Genomic DNA, 14880 nt, shown 5'->3' on the forward strand with positions numbered 1-14880 from the left:
AAGGGCCAAAAAGTACTCATTACAAAAAGAGAGAAAAAAAAAAAATTGGAGCTCAATGCCAGCTTTCCCTGAAGTACCTGCTTCAGTTGAGAAATGAATATGAAGATCACTATAAATAAAAAAGATGATGTGGCTTTTGGAGTAAAATATGAAGCAGTCACAATATGAAGTATCAAGTTTAACCAAATTAACCCCCTGGGATAAACAGGGGCTTGGTTTTTTTGTTCCATTTGAAAAATGAACTAGTTTAAAAAAAAAAAAAAAAAAAGCAAAAAAGCTTATATATGAAGGGAGTCATCCAGGGGCTCAAAAAGGAGAATTCAGTTTCTTTCCTTTTAGGTAGTCTCTCTTAGACACCTGCGCAAGATTTGGAAAATGCTTTCCCTTGGGCAACAACAACAAAAAAGAGCAATCACTCAGCATTCTGCAAAGATGCACCAACTGATCTTATTGGTTGATGTGGTAGCTGGAAGCTATGTTTAGGGAATGGAGTTATTTTTTGCATTTTAATCCACAAGCTTTGCTCAGGAAATATGCTTTCCATTAGGATGCACACAAATCATTTTTCTAATATACCATTCATTAGATTAATGTTAGTATTAGACCTTCATAGAGTACATATGTGTCTTGGGCATTTTTCCAGAAATGTATTATGTAACATGGATTTCCAATTCATAATTGCAAAGGTTTCAAAACCTGGGCTTCAGAGGAGGCTTCGGAAATAGGCTAGCTGCAATGAATTTTTCACCTCTGTGTCTAACTAGTCTCCCCAAATTGTGTGTCTTTTCCAGGAAATGAGATCAAAATAAAAATAAAATCTTGGTCCCGTTGAAGCAATTATTTTGATCTGTTGAGACAGATAGCCAGAGTTTTTGTCTAAGTCTGTTGGGTATAGACTCCTTTTCCTGTAGGCTCTGACCTTCTCTCTAACCCTGAAAGAATGTAGATGGGTTGGGTGACTCACATTCACTTTTGGAGCAGTGAGCTGAATTATTCAGCATAAGCAATGGGAAGAGTGGAGGAGTAAGTGGGGAGAAATAATTTTAAGTTATATCTTTAGCTGGAGGAAAATTGGCCTACCTACACAAGAGTAAATATGGCATATGCAGTGATTCAAATACTCAAAGATGTCTGTTTTAGCAATAAAGACTAGATCTGGACACAATCCCTGGCATAGTCAGACATACACCTGCACGTTCACTGTATCAAAAGAACCACAGAAGTGTGTTGAAAACTGCTTAAGTGAGAGACATAAACACAACTACAGATGAACGGACAGGAATTTAAGACTTTAAATGCTGGTCTGCTGGCAAAGCAGCAGGGTAAGCTCCAGCCAATTTTCAATTGTGAGACACTAGGTTCACATTGCAGACATGCTAGAATGTTTGTTCTTCCCTGCCCAATCTTTTAGGGAGGATATTAAACACCCCTCTTAAATGTCTGCAAGTGATTGCCAAAGTGAAGTTTTTGAAAATGATGGCTGTGATCTTTAATAAGGTTGTGCCCTTGTCAAGAGTCTCAGAATTTCCAATGTAATTTCAAATCAACAATTTTTTTTTTTTTTGGATGATATACATGTCTAACTCACTGCAAGAAATATCCACATATAGTTGAAGTTAGGGACCAGCTGGTAGAAATTTATGTGGTTATCTCCTGACCTAACCTTTTAGCTTCTTTTTGTTCTTTGGTTGTGGTTTAGCTAGATCTTGCCTCAGGGGCTTTGCTCCTGCCATTTTCATTTTTATGGATTATTTCCAGAAACTTTTCTGTAAATGGCTCCATTCTGTTCCTTGGCACTCGCTCCTTAGAAATATTTTTGTCTTGATTATCCTAGTAGCCTAAATTAGTCACAATTTATCTTACTACTTTATTTATTTCCTTCACAGCACTTACTAATTTTTCAAGAACAGTTATGGAATAATAAAAAATAACATTTATCTTTTTTTGTCTGTTTGCATTTGGATGAACTTCTTCCCAAAGAATGCAAGCTCCACAATGGCTGAAATTGTGTTAACCTTTCTTATTCCACGTTCTACACCAGCCTTGTTTTTTTGTTTTTTGTTTTTTTGTTTTTTTGGGTTTTTTTTAAAGATTTTATTTATTTATTTGACAGACAGAGATCACAAGTAGGCAGAGAGGCAGGCAGAGAGAGAGAAAGGAGGAAGCAGGCTCCCTGCTGAGCAGAGAGCCCGATGTGGGGCTCGATCCCAGGACCCTGGGATCATGACCTGAGCCGAAGGCAGAGGCTTTAACCCACTGAGCCACCTAGGCACCCCCTACACCAGCCTTGGAACAGTGTCTGATGTAGTCATTCAAGGTTTGTTGATTGAGTGTGTAAAGAATGTTATGAGTATATGAATGGACTTGGAATTATTTGAGGTCACTCTTAATGATGGGTGGGGTTAGTGATTAAATTTCAACTTAGGCCTAGAGCTAGAAGTGATCTTATTCACTCTTATAGTTGGGACAAAATTCTCCCTTCTATAGCATCTCTGACAGACGATCAACCAGTCTGTGCTTGAACAACTGTATATGAAAGACATGACTATGACACTGTCTTCTTCGGCTTCAGACAGATTGCAGCCTTCTATGGCAGTTTGTTCCCCACTATACAGCTATAATTAGGAGAAAACTCTTTGACTTATCCAGAATCTTCTCTCAGTCCTCTCATCTTTTGCTCCTTGTTCTCGTTCCTAGGGAACAGACAGGACAATGCTTCCTCTGAATTACAGCCTTTTGGTGTGTATGGCTCCTTATAAAAAAAATTAATGCTATGGCAAAATTCACCTTGATTGTCTCCCATTTATTCCCACATTTCTTGTTAGTATTTAGAGACAATTTGTCTTAGTAGTCCACCTTATATTTGAGGTAGTATAGAAATAAAAGAAATCCAAGGGTTATGCTGGAAGCAGTCAGACATATTTTTTTTTTTTTAAGATTTTATTTATTTATTTGACAGACAGAGATCACAAGTAGGCAGAGAGGCAGGCAGAGAGAGAGGAAGGGAAGCAGGCTCCCTGCTGAGCAGAGAGCCCGATGCGGGACTCGATCCCAGGACCCTGGGATCATGACCTGAGCTGAAGGCAGCAGCTTAACCCACTGAGCCACTCAGGCGCCCATCAGTCAGACATATTTTAACTTCTCTTTTATGTACTCAGTGTTAGTGCTATGGGGAATTGAGCGGTGTAGTCACAGGATTATTGGCATTGCTTGAAAAATCTATTCATAGTGAAAGATAATGGTATCTTGGGAAGCTCTGACTGATGGGGAAGGTGTCAGCCACATCTTAGGGTTCTGAGTATTTCTCAAACAGTTGTGATATAAAACATCTCTCCGTCTTTTTTGGGGGGGGTGTTCAACTAGTCAACAAAAAGCATATCTCGTATTCCTAAAATATTGATGCCTTAGTTGACACTCTTTTGGGTCTTAAAAGACCAACATATGTGCCTGATCGTGTAGAGTTACACAGAGCCTGAATATTTGGGTCCCACTGAAAGCCATTGTTGCATGTCTGTTCACCAATATGTATGAATGGGAGAAAATAAAAATCCTGGCTTGTGGATCAAAGTAAGCCAAAATTCCTTTCATTTTCGCTGTGACAAAACAGTGCAGAGGTATAAGATATCTGAAAACAGCCTTGCAGGTTTTGATAGAAATCTTAAGTGGGATGTAGAGAACATATGACAAAAATAACAGCAAGTAAGTACTCCTGGGAAACTTTTTCAAGAACAGTCAACACAATAATAATTATAGGAATGACAATAAGAAGATTAGTCTTAACAGCTTTAGAATGGCACCTAGTTCTAAGCATGCCTAACACATTAACATGTGTTAATCCCATGCTGCAGCACTAAAAGAGAGGTGCAATTATTACCTTATTTTTCAAATGAGGAAATGAGACACAGAAGTTAAGTAACAGTACTGAGGTCCCACCACTAAGGAAGTGGTGGAGTTGAGAAAAAGACCCAGGCAAAACAATTTCAGAGCTCTTGTTCTGAACCAGTAGGTTATATACCCTAGGTAATATTTATACATTTTGAAATCACTTTACAGGTACTCTTTTGACCTATGACGTGCACAGGGAATACCCAGGGAAATAGGCATTGTAATTGTCTTGCTTTTCTTTAACAACAGGCTGTTAACTTTCTGAAATTGAATAGTCTTCCCAACTTCTTAAAAATTCAACCTACAATTTGAAAATGAAGGGCTAACGAAAATAAATGTATAGGAAATTCAGTTCTAGAGAGCAAATGAAAGAATATAGCCATGTAAAAAAGGGAGACAAAGCAGAACCAGACCCCTAAACTCTATGATGAAGCCCACATTCTTAGGTAAAGAGGCATGTAGTACTTCCTTAATACCATGTTCACAGAAGCCAAGAGTCTCCCCTTGATCATGATTCGCTGTCTGATCTGACCAGGGTCATCTCCCTCTTGGAATCTCTAAGTTTCTATAAAATGATGGAGCTGGAACAAGGTTAGCTCTTATAACCCAGCTCTTAACAGTCTGTGCATCTGTGAGTCTAGGTAGATTCTGAATGTGTCTATCATGACAGATTATTTTGTTCTTAACTATTTCTCTTTTCCTGATTTTTATGTAATTTTTAATTCATAGAAGGGGGGGGAAAAATCCAAGCTGAAAGTAACCGACACACTAACTCTAACTTTCCATTCTCATTTCACTGCCAGTTCAGCAGAACACCTTCTGTAGAATTCTGATGCAGACTGTGAAAACACATTGTAAGAGTTCCGGAGTCTTTTCCACATGTGGTTGTCCTCTGTTTTCCACCAGCAGCACTATCATGGACTGTCATCTGCAAATCCATTGAAAGGAAATTAAGTAATAGAATATCAGGGCTCTTGGAGGAAGAAATCCTTGAACTGATCCTTACTGTGTGAAACTTCAGCCATATACAAAAATCAGCATTAAAGGTTAAACCTTAAAGGCAGTGCATTCCTGTGAATAGAGGGAGAACATAACACGAATAATATACAATATGCTAACATTAACTATACACACATATACATATATGGTTTTGAAATTATTTACAGATATTATTTGGGTTAATTTTGGAAGCAATAAGATTATTTTTTTTTTTTCCCCCTCAGAGAGAACCTTATTCTCTAAGAGACATACTCAGACACACATATATATCCCTGCTGGGCTCTTATATATTAAATTGATTCCAGTTATTTTTCCAGTTCATTTCCTCGTATATTTATTCTAGGATTAGTCCTTCTTGGACAGAACTTTCTCTCTATAGAAATAACTTGTGTCATGACCTCAAAGTACTCGGGCTTCTTTTTGGCATCTGGTGGCATCTGGTGGCATCTGGTGGGGAAGGTGACCAGTTGTACAGCAGGAGAATTAAAAGGTGAACCTGAAAGTGAGACTTAGGTCTTAATTCCAATGGAAAAAGAGAAGGATGGTGGTGAAAACCATTGGAATAAAGGACCTCTCCAAAAAATCAGTTTTAGGATAATTCATCGGTTAGTGGTTGCCCTCAATTTACCAGTGATTTGAGTTCATAAAGTATCCCTGAGTAACTGTATCCTCTGTCATAGGATCTATGTAACCATAGCTTTATCTTCCTGGAATTAGTTGGTGATAAAATATGCATAGAGAATGGGAATCATGAATCCATGTCTCCCCCAAATTGAAGGCACTCATTAGAGTACAGGTTTAACCCAAACTGTAACCCAAACTCATTAGAGTACAGGTTTATTCATACTATACCAACCGAGGCTGTGTCCCATCATTCTTATCTGTTAAAGGAGATAGCATGGTTGACTTTGAGTAGAAAAATATCAGCATACTGACAAAGTACTTTCAAACTGTTTGAACATAGTTCAGTGTTTGCCCACCAAAAGCAAATCAACTCATTTAATGTTGTAGGAAACAATGTTCTCACTTTTCATTGCCACTAAAGGAATTTTAACATTTGTTGGATATATCACCCATAGAATGCCGTTCTTACACTTATTCATAACAGGACCTGTTTTTTTAAAATGCAGACTCATATAATAAGCCTCAAAATAAATACCCAGTGCTTTTAGGAGTCACATGGTTTAGTTTTCTCAGATGTGGACTCAGACTTGCATCCCAAGCATTATGATTTGGGCTTGTCAAATTACTTCCTTGGAACCAAGAAAAAATTGTTATCTGAATTTAAAGGCCAATTAAATAAATGTGATGGTGATTGATAAAGTTGACTAGCATAGTAGCTTAGTGGATATGTTTAGGAACTGGGCAGTCAGGGTTTGAATTTTAGCTCTACTGCTATAGCTGTGCAGTCGTTGGCAAGTTATTTAACCTCTCTGTGCCTAAATTGCTTCACCTGAAACTGAGCTGCTTCATCAATGGTCATAAATAAACATAACAATCTCAGAGGGTTAATGTAAGGAATAAATGATAAGCAAATTTCTTAAAAGCTTAAAGCAATGCATGGCTTATAAAATCATTTTCAAATACTGGTAATTATTAGTAAAACAATATCCCCATATTGTTTATTAGATTATCTCAAAATAATAATAACAGGGCTATGTTATTTCAGTAGTTTTGTTTTTTGGTCACATCGATTAGAATAATTTCACCTTTAACAGGAAACGAGGAAAACATGTTCTTAATCTGGTCAAGGGACTCAAGTCACATAATTCAGAAATGTTTCTAAACTAGTGGCATCTGCTTTGAATCTGTCATAGCCAGAGAAAGTTTATTGTCCCACTAAAGTGACAGCTTTATATTTGTGTGGCATTAAAAAAAAAAAAAAAGATAAATGCTAGAAAAGATATATGTCCTTAGGCGTAGTCATGCCACAGATAGTGGAAAATTATCCCTGCTGGGTTCAACCATTGTGATCCAGAGCCTGTCAATGCCTATTATCAGAAACAGGAAGGTATAAGAACCATATGTGTTTGCCATTAGGTCGATCAACAGCATTGATACTGTCAGCCTCAGAGAGCACCCTGCCCATGAATAACCCAATTGGCTCTTTTGAGCATGCTCAGATAGAGTCTGCCATCAGTGTGGTAGAAGTTAACTCTCTTTATAAGAGTGTATACAAATTGAAGAGTGAAATTAACAACTATTGACCAAGTTTGTGGCTGTACAAATTAGGGAAATAGTTAAATAATGGAGGTATGAAGAATCAGAAATATGCTTATTTGGCATGAACACAATAAAGTTGTTTCTTGGTAAGAAATGAAAAAAGTTTGCTGGAAATGAAAGCTCCAAGTAGTACTACTGTGGCCTGACCACAGTATCACAACAAATAAACATACACACATGCACATAGGCACAGGCAAAGCCCTCTTTGCACCAATGCCCCAAAGTGCCTCAATGGGTCTTTGGAATGAGCAAAGTAGGTTGATAGATGCCCTTTGTAAGCTGGATTTACCAAATAGACCTGGTTACTAACAGAGTAAGAAGAGGATAGTTCTGATAACATGAGTAATTGAATGCTCAAAGGAGTTCTCAGATGATGAGCAAATTAGTGGATAAAAAAATGAGCCGAATTTGTTACATGTTTGTTTCTTGTTTACTGCAGTCGAAAACAGATGTGGAAATACAAAGCTTCAGAGTTCTTAAAACCTGGGATGAACACTATCATATTCTCCTTTAATTTAGGACTGTATTGCCCAAAATCATTGAGCTATCTTCACTGCCTATCCTACAGGACAGAAGGCATTTCTGCTAATTAGTGAAAATATTTTACAAGTATCTCTGGACTACAGTTTCAAGACATAGCTTGAAAACATGAACTTCAGTTGTTTTTCGAATAATTTTCCTTTTACTTTGAAATCAAGTTATTTGTAATACTTACCAAAGGAAACAACAGAAAGAAGCAAAATGTAGTAAATCTGTTAAAAAAGATTTTTTTCCAGTGAAAAAATACGAAAAATGTGTCCTTAAAAATTTCATTATCATGAGAATTATATGGTCCCAAGAAATGGAAATATTTTATATTGACCTTGAAAAGAGTATTCAGGAGACTAAAGTCATACACATACACACAGAGAAACTGAGAAAATGAATGAGACACCACCCAGAATCCCTTTTTCTAAATAGGTAAATAGAGCTCTCATTCATGAGAAAGGCCTATTGGGCAGAAAACATCTTCACAAGGGCAGAGCAGACCTGTAACAGACACCAATTCCATGAACTCTAGTTCTTTATGTAAACAAGTAAATAAGTAGATAAGTAAGGAATGAAGGAAGGAAAGGAAGAAAGAGAACCAAAACCAAGAAAATGCAGGGAAAATTGTATGAAAGCAACAAAGTGTACAAACAATAAAATAGACAACAGGAAACAGGAATAATTCAGAGAACCAAATATAATCAAGTCAAAAATAAAATAAGTCAAATTTATTAATTAACATTGTGAAAAAATAGGGAAAAGAGTAAGTGAAGAAATGTCCACTTAAAATATATATAAATGTATATATATGCATACATATATAAATTCATACATATATGTGTATATTTTAGCATATATATCTTAATGTATTTATATATAATATATAGTATGTATTTCATATATACATATATACTTAAATATTAAAAGGATGGATAATAAAGAAAATGTAATATTGGTATGATAGGCATTCTAAGAACAAAGAAGACAGAATTGAGAGAGTGTTATGTTAGTTTCCTATTGCTGAATTAACAAGTTACCTCAAACTTAGTGACTCAAAGCAACACAATTTTATTATCTTACGATTTCATGCATTAGAAGTCCAGCACATGGGGGCGCCTGGGTGGCTCAGTGGTTAAAGCCTCTGCCTTCGGCTCACATCATGATCTCAGGGTCCTGGGATCGAGCCTCACGTTGGGCTCTCTGCTCAGCAGGGAGCCTCCCTCCTCCTCCTCTCTCTCTCTGCCTGCCTCTCTGCCTACTTGTGATCTGTCTGTCAAATAAATAAAAATCTTAAAAAAAAAAAAAAGTTCAGCACATGTCCCACTTGCCTACAATGAAGTTGTCAGTAGGGCTGCATTCCCTTTTGGAGACTCTAGGAGAGAATCCATTTCCTTGCCTCTTATGAGAAGACAGGCTACAGACTGACAGAAAATATTTGTAAAAGATATATCTGATAGAGGACTATTATCCAGAATATACAAAGAACTCATTAAACTCATTAAACTTAACAATAGCAAAACCAGTCTGATTCACAAGTGGGCAAAAGGACTGAACCTCACCAAAGAAGATGTAAGATGGCAAATAAGCATATAAAAAGATGCTTCATACCATGTATTATCAGGGAAATGCAACTTAAAACAGCAGGCTGGGGCACCTCGGTGGCTCAGTGGGTTAAAGCCTCTGCCTTGGGTTTAGGTCATGATCCCAGGGTCCTGGGATTGAGCCCCACAACGGGCTCTTTGCTCAGCAAGGAGCCTGCTTCCTCCTCTCTGTCTCTCTGCCTGCCTCTCTGCCTACTTGTGATCTCTGTCAAATAAATAAAAATAAAAAATTTATAAAAATAAAATCTTAAAAAAAAAAAAACAAAAACGGGCTGCATATAGTACTATGCCTATTAGGGTGGCCAAAATCCAAAACACTGATGTCACCAAATAATCCTAAGGATGTGAAGCAACAGGAACTCTGATGCATTGCTTATGGGAATGTAAAATGGAAGATAGTTTGAAAGTTTCTTACAAAATTAAGCATACAAATTCAGTAGTTATGTGCCTTGGTATTTACCCAAAGAATTTGAAAAATTAGAGCCACACAAAAACCTACACAGAGATGTTTATGGCAGTTTTGTTCACAATTGCCAAAACTTGAGAGCAACCACGATGTCCTTCAGCAAGTGAATGGGTAAATAAAGTAGGGTACAACCACACAGTGAATATTATTCATCACTAAAAAGAAATAAACTATCATGCTATAGAAAAGATATAAAAGAACCTTAAATGCATATTAGTAACTAAAAAAAGCCAGTCCCAGAAGACAGCATACTGTATGATTCCAACTATATGACATTCTGGAAAAGGCAAACTGTGAAGACAGTATATAAAAATCAGTAGTTGGCAAGGGTAGGATAGAGGAGAAGGATGACTGTAAGAAGATTAGTGGTTTCCAGGGATTAAAAGGAGGGGGATAAGTAGGCAGAATACGGAAGATTTTTAGGGCCTAGGAACTACTCTGTACAATACTATAATATGGATACATACTCTTATACAGTTGTCCAAACCTACTGATGTATAACACCAAGAGTGAACCCTAGTGTATACTGTGGACTTTGGGTGATAGTGATGTTTTGGGTGATAATAACTATAGGTTCATCAGCTATAATAAATATATCACTCTGGTGGGGGGTGTTGGTGTTGGGGGAGACTATGCATGTGTGGAAGTATGAGGTATATGGGAAAAGGCTGTACCTTCCATTCAGTTTTGCTATGAAACTAAAAGTGTCCTAAAAAAAATAATTGTATTAAAAAAAGAAAGAAAACACAGTAGTAATCAAGCACAATTTTAGAATGTAAAATTTATACTACTCATAAAATACTGTTCACTTATGTAAACAAAATCATAATCTATAATTCATACCCATTGCTATTAGATATAATGTTAAGATACTGAGGCAAAATAGAGAGCTAACAATTTAAATATAAAGGAAGAATGCAGAGCAAATCTGTATGTCTACATTGTGTAGAAATTCTGTGATTTTATTTCTCAACAGCATTAACCTATCCATATAATTAGAATTACCAGCTTTTCTTTTGGGAAAACTCTACTTGATTTCCAGAATACCACACACTTCTGGTATTCCTCCCAGTTTTCTGGCATCCCCTCCCCTTAGTCTCCTTTACTGTTCCCAACTCATGTCTTCAGTCTCTAAATGCTGGGCTGTTCCTGGGCTTTTCTTGCCTTCCATCTTTTTCTTTCCACACTTAAATTCTCGTGGTGATCTCCTCCAATCTCTTAACTCAGAATATCATTAACAGTAATAATTCTCAACTTTTTATCTCTAGCCCAGACTTCACTCCTGAACTCAAGTCTCATATATCCAACTGATTACTTGACATCACTACTTTGTCATTTAATCGGCATTTAAAGCTTAATATACCGTCTAAACAAATACACACCTAGCCACACATGTTTTTTCCCATAGACTTTCCAAAATCGAAAAGAGCAGTTGCATTCTACCACGTATTCAGTTACAAAACGTTGTGACTTATCTTTGACTTTTTTCTTTCTCTCTCCTTTCACATCCAATACACCAGCAAAATGTGTCAGTTCTGTATTTGAAATATAGCTAGAATTTGACAATTTGTCACCACTTCCACTATTACTACCAGGATTAAGCTTTCATTCTCTCCCACCTTGATTATTATCCTCTCTGAAATCTGTTCTCAACACAGTGACCAGATAACCTTTTGAGAATATAAGTTAGATAAATTATGTGACTTCAATGTATTCCTCTCTCACTCAAAGTCAAAGCTGAAGTCTGTACAGTGCTGCACAAAGTCCTACATGATTACCTCCATGTTTATACTTGGCCTCATCTCCTCTACCTCTCCCTTTTTCTCACTCTGTTCCAGACACAGTGTACTCCTTGTATACTCCAGCAATATAGAAGGCAAACATTTTCACTTGATATTCCCTTTGCATGAATTGATATGCTTTTCAGTGTCTACATAACTTGTTCACTTACTTGTTTAGGTCTCTTCTCAAATGTCACCTTCATCATTAGACCTCCTTGGTTTTTCTATCTAACTTGCAACTCCACTAATACTCCCTAGTTTCCTAGAAGATTCCCCTCTGATGTAGAATTGGTTAAATTAATGAATGGAGTGAGCAATATCTGACTTTAAAAGTAAAACATCGCTGTGAACACTTGTTGAGGGAGGGGGTCGTTGGGGTATAAATAAAAGAATTAGAAGTTTATATCTTACCATTCACTATCCATTCCCTCAGGGTTCTGCTGTGGTGAATAAAGGGCACAATGAGATAGGACTAATTAATAGCTTAAATTTATTAGGATCACAAAAAGTCCATAATAGAAATGTGATGAAAATTGTATCTGAGGTCCTTAACAAAATATTAACCAGTTGAATTTAAAAAGTGTTAAAAAAAGGGGGGGGGGATTTGTCTCAGCTATGCAAGGCTGGTTCAACATTCAAAAATCAATTAATGTAATTCATCACATCAAAAGAAAAATCACATGACCATATCAATGCATGCAGAAAAGCCATTTGAGAAAATCCTGTACTCATTCATGGTAAAAACTCTCAGTAAATTAGGAAGAGAGGGGAACTTTCTTCACCTGATAAAGACTGAAAAAACCCTACAACTAACATCGTATTTAATGGAGAGCAATTTATTTATTTTTTTTAAGATTTTATTTATTTATTTGACAGACAGATCACAAGTAGGCCGAGAGGCAGGCAGAGAGAGAGGAGGAAGCAGGCTCTCTGCTGAGCAGAGAGCCCAATGCGGGGCTTGATCCCAGGACCCTGAGATCATGACCTGAGCCGAAGGCAGAGGCTTTAACCCACTGAGCCACCCAGGTGCCCCAATGGAGAGCAATTTAAAAGCTTTCCCCACTGAGATTCAGAACAGGGCAGGCATGTGTCCTCCCTTATTCCTTTTCAACATTGTACTGGAAGTCCTTGCTAATGCGATAAGGCAAGAAAAAGAAATAAATAGTGCACAAATTGTGAAAAAAAGACATAAAACTGTTCACAGATGACTTGATCATCTATATTGAAAATCTTAAAGAATTGGCAAAAATAAACCCTCCTGGAACTAATAAGAGATGGGAACCAGGTTGCAGGATCCAAGGTTAATATACAAAAGACAATTGCTTTTCTGTACACCAATAAAGAACAAGTGGAGTTTGAAATAAAAACACACCACCAAAAATGAAAAACTTTTAAATACTTTAGTATAAATCTAATAAAATATGTACAAGGAAAACTGCAAAACTCTGATAAATAAAATCAAAGTGTAAGTAAATTGAGAAATATTCCATGTTCATGAATAAGAAGACTCAATATTGTCAAAATGTCAACTCTTTACAGCTTTATAGAAATTCCGTGCAATACCAATAAAAAAACCACAGTATTATTTTTATAGATATCAGCAGACTGATTCTGAAATTTATATGGAGAGGCAAAAGACCCAGAATAGCCATCATACTATTTTTTTAAACGATTTTATTTACTTATTTGTCAGAGAGCACAGCAGGGGAGTGGCAGGCAGAGGGAGAAGTAGACTCACCGCTGAGTAAGGAGCCCAATATGGGACTCAATTCCAGAATCCTGGGATCATGACCTGAGCTGAAGGCAGATGCTTAACTGACTGAGCCACCCAGACATCCCTAGCCATCATATTATTAAAGGAGAAAACCACATTGGAGGAATGATACTACCTGAACTTCAAGACTTACTCTAAAGCTGCAATATCAAGGCAGTGTTTTTTTGTTTTGTTTTGTTTTGTTTAGTTTTTAATAAGCTACACACCCAATGTTGGGCTTCAACTCAGGATCCTAAGATCAAGAGTCTCCTGCTCCGACTAAGCCAGCCAGGCACTCCAAGACAGTGTGGTACTTGGCAGAAGAATGAATAGATCAATGATGTAGAATGAAGACTCCAGAAACAGACCCAGGTAAATACAGTCAGCTGATCTTTGACAAAAGAACAAAGGCAATACGAGGGAACAAATGTAATCTTATCAACAAATGGTGCTGGAACAGCTGGATGTGCAAAAAAATGAATCTAGACACAGATCTTAGACGCTTCATAAAAATTAACTGAAAATGGATCACAGACCTAAATTAAAACACAAAACTGTAAAACTCCTAAAAGAGCCAACATGGAAGAAAATCTAAATGACCTTGGGTATGACATTGACTTTTTAGATAAACACCAAAAACATGACATGAAAGAAATAATTTAGACATAATTAAAATTGAGAATTTCTACTCTGTGGACATTGTTGTAAAGAAATGAAAAGATAGGCCAGAGTAGGAGAAAATCTTTGCAAAAGACACATTTTATTGGTAGGATGGAGTGGCAAGTTTTTAAGCTCTTTATACATGGAATTGGTGTAATTTATTTTGGTATACAGTATAGTATGGTATATAGTATAGTATGGGACCTAATTTTATTTTCTTTTAAATGGATATACAGTTTTCTCTGCATCAATTTTAAGGATTATTCTTAGACTTTTAGAGTATAATTTCACTTTTGTCGTGATCAAAGTTTTAAGACATACTCAGAACTATTTGTGACATACTTTTCTGTTTAATTTATATATGTGTTCATTCATGCAGTTATGCTGTAAAATTTAAATTGTAGTAGCTTTATAGTAAATGACATACCTGCCTATGGGTAAACAGATACCTTCTAATAAGATTTATTACACGTTGGGCCACCTGGGTGGCTCAGTGGGTTAAGCCTCTGCCTTTGGCTCAGGTCATGATCTCAGGGTCCGCATCAGGCTCTCTGCTCATTGGGGAGCCTGCTTCCCCCTCCCTCTCTGCCTGCTTCTCTGCCTACTTATGATCTCTCTCTCTCTCTCTCTCTCTCTGTGTTAAATAAGTAAAATTAAAAAAAAAAAGATTACATGTACTTGAATGCATCCAGATTATATTCTTTTTTCAAACTCTTTACAATTTACGCCGTTTAAATTCAGAGCTGATACATATTAAAAACTGAACTAAAATGGCTAACATGTTTTAGTTTTTCTTTATATTTCTAGATTTAAAATATGGGAGAGTAGTAGAAGGCACCATTTTTAAAAACCTCTAATGACTCACATTTCCTATCTCTAATTAAAACAAAATACCCTGTGGGATACCTTTGCATCATTTACCCAGTTCCATTAATTCTGACTACTGAAGTTAATTTAAATACAGTTGTAAAATGAGAGCTCAGT

This window comes from Enhydra lutris, unplaced genomic scaffold, assembly GCF_002288905.1.
Source record: "Enhydra lutris kenyoni isolate GAN:26980312 unplaced genomic scaffold, ASM228890v2 scaffoldscaffold33, whole genome shotgun sequence".
In the NCBI taxonomy this organism is placed as follows: Eukaryota; Metazoa; Chordata; class Mammalia; order Carnivora; family Mustelidae; genus Enhydra; species Enhydra lutris.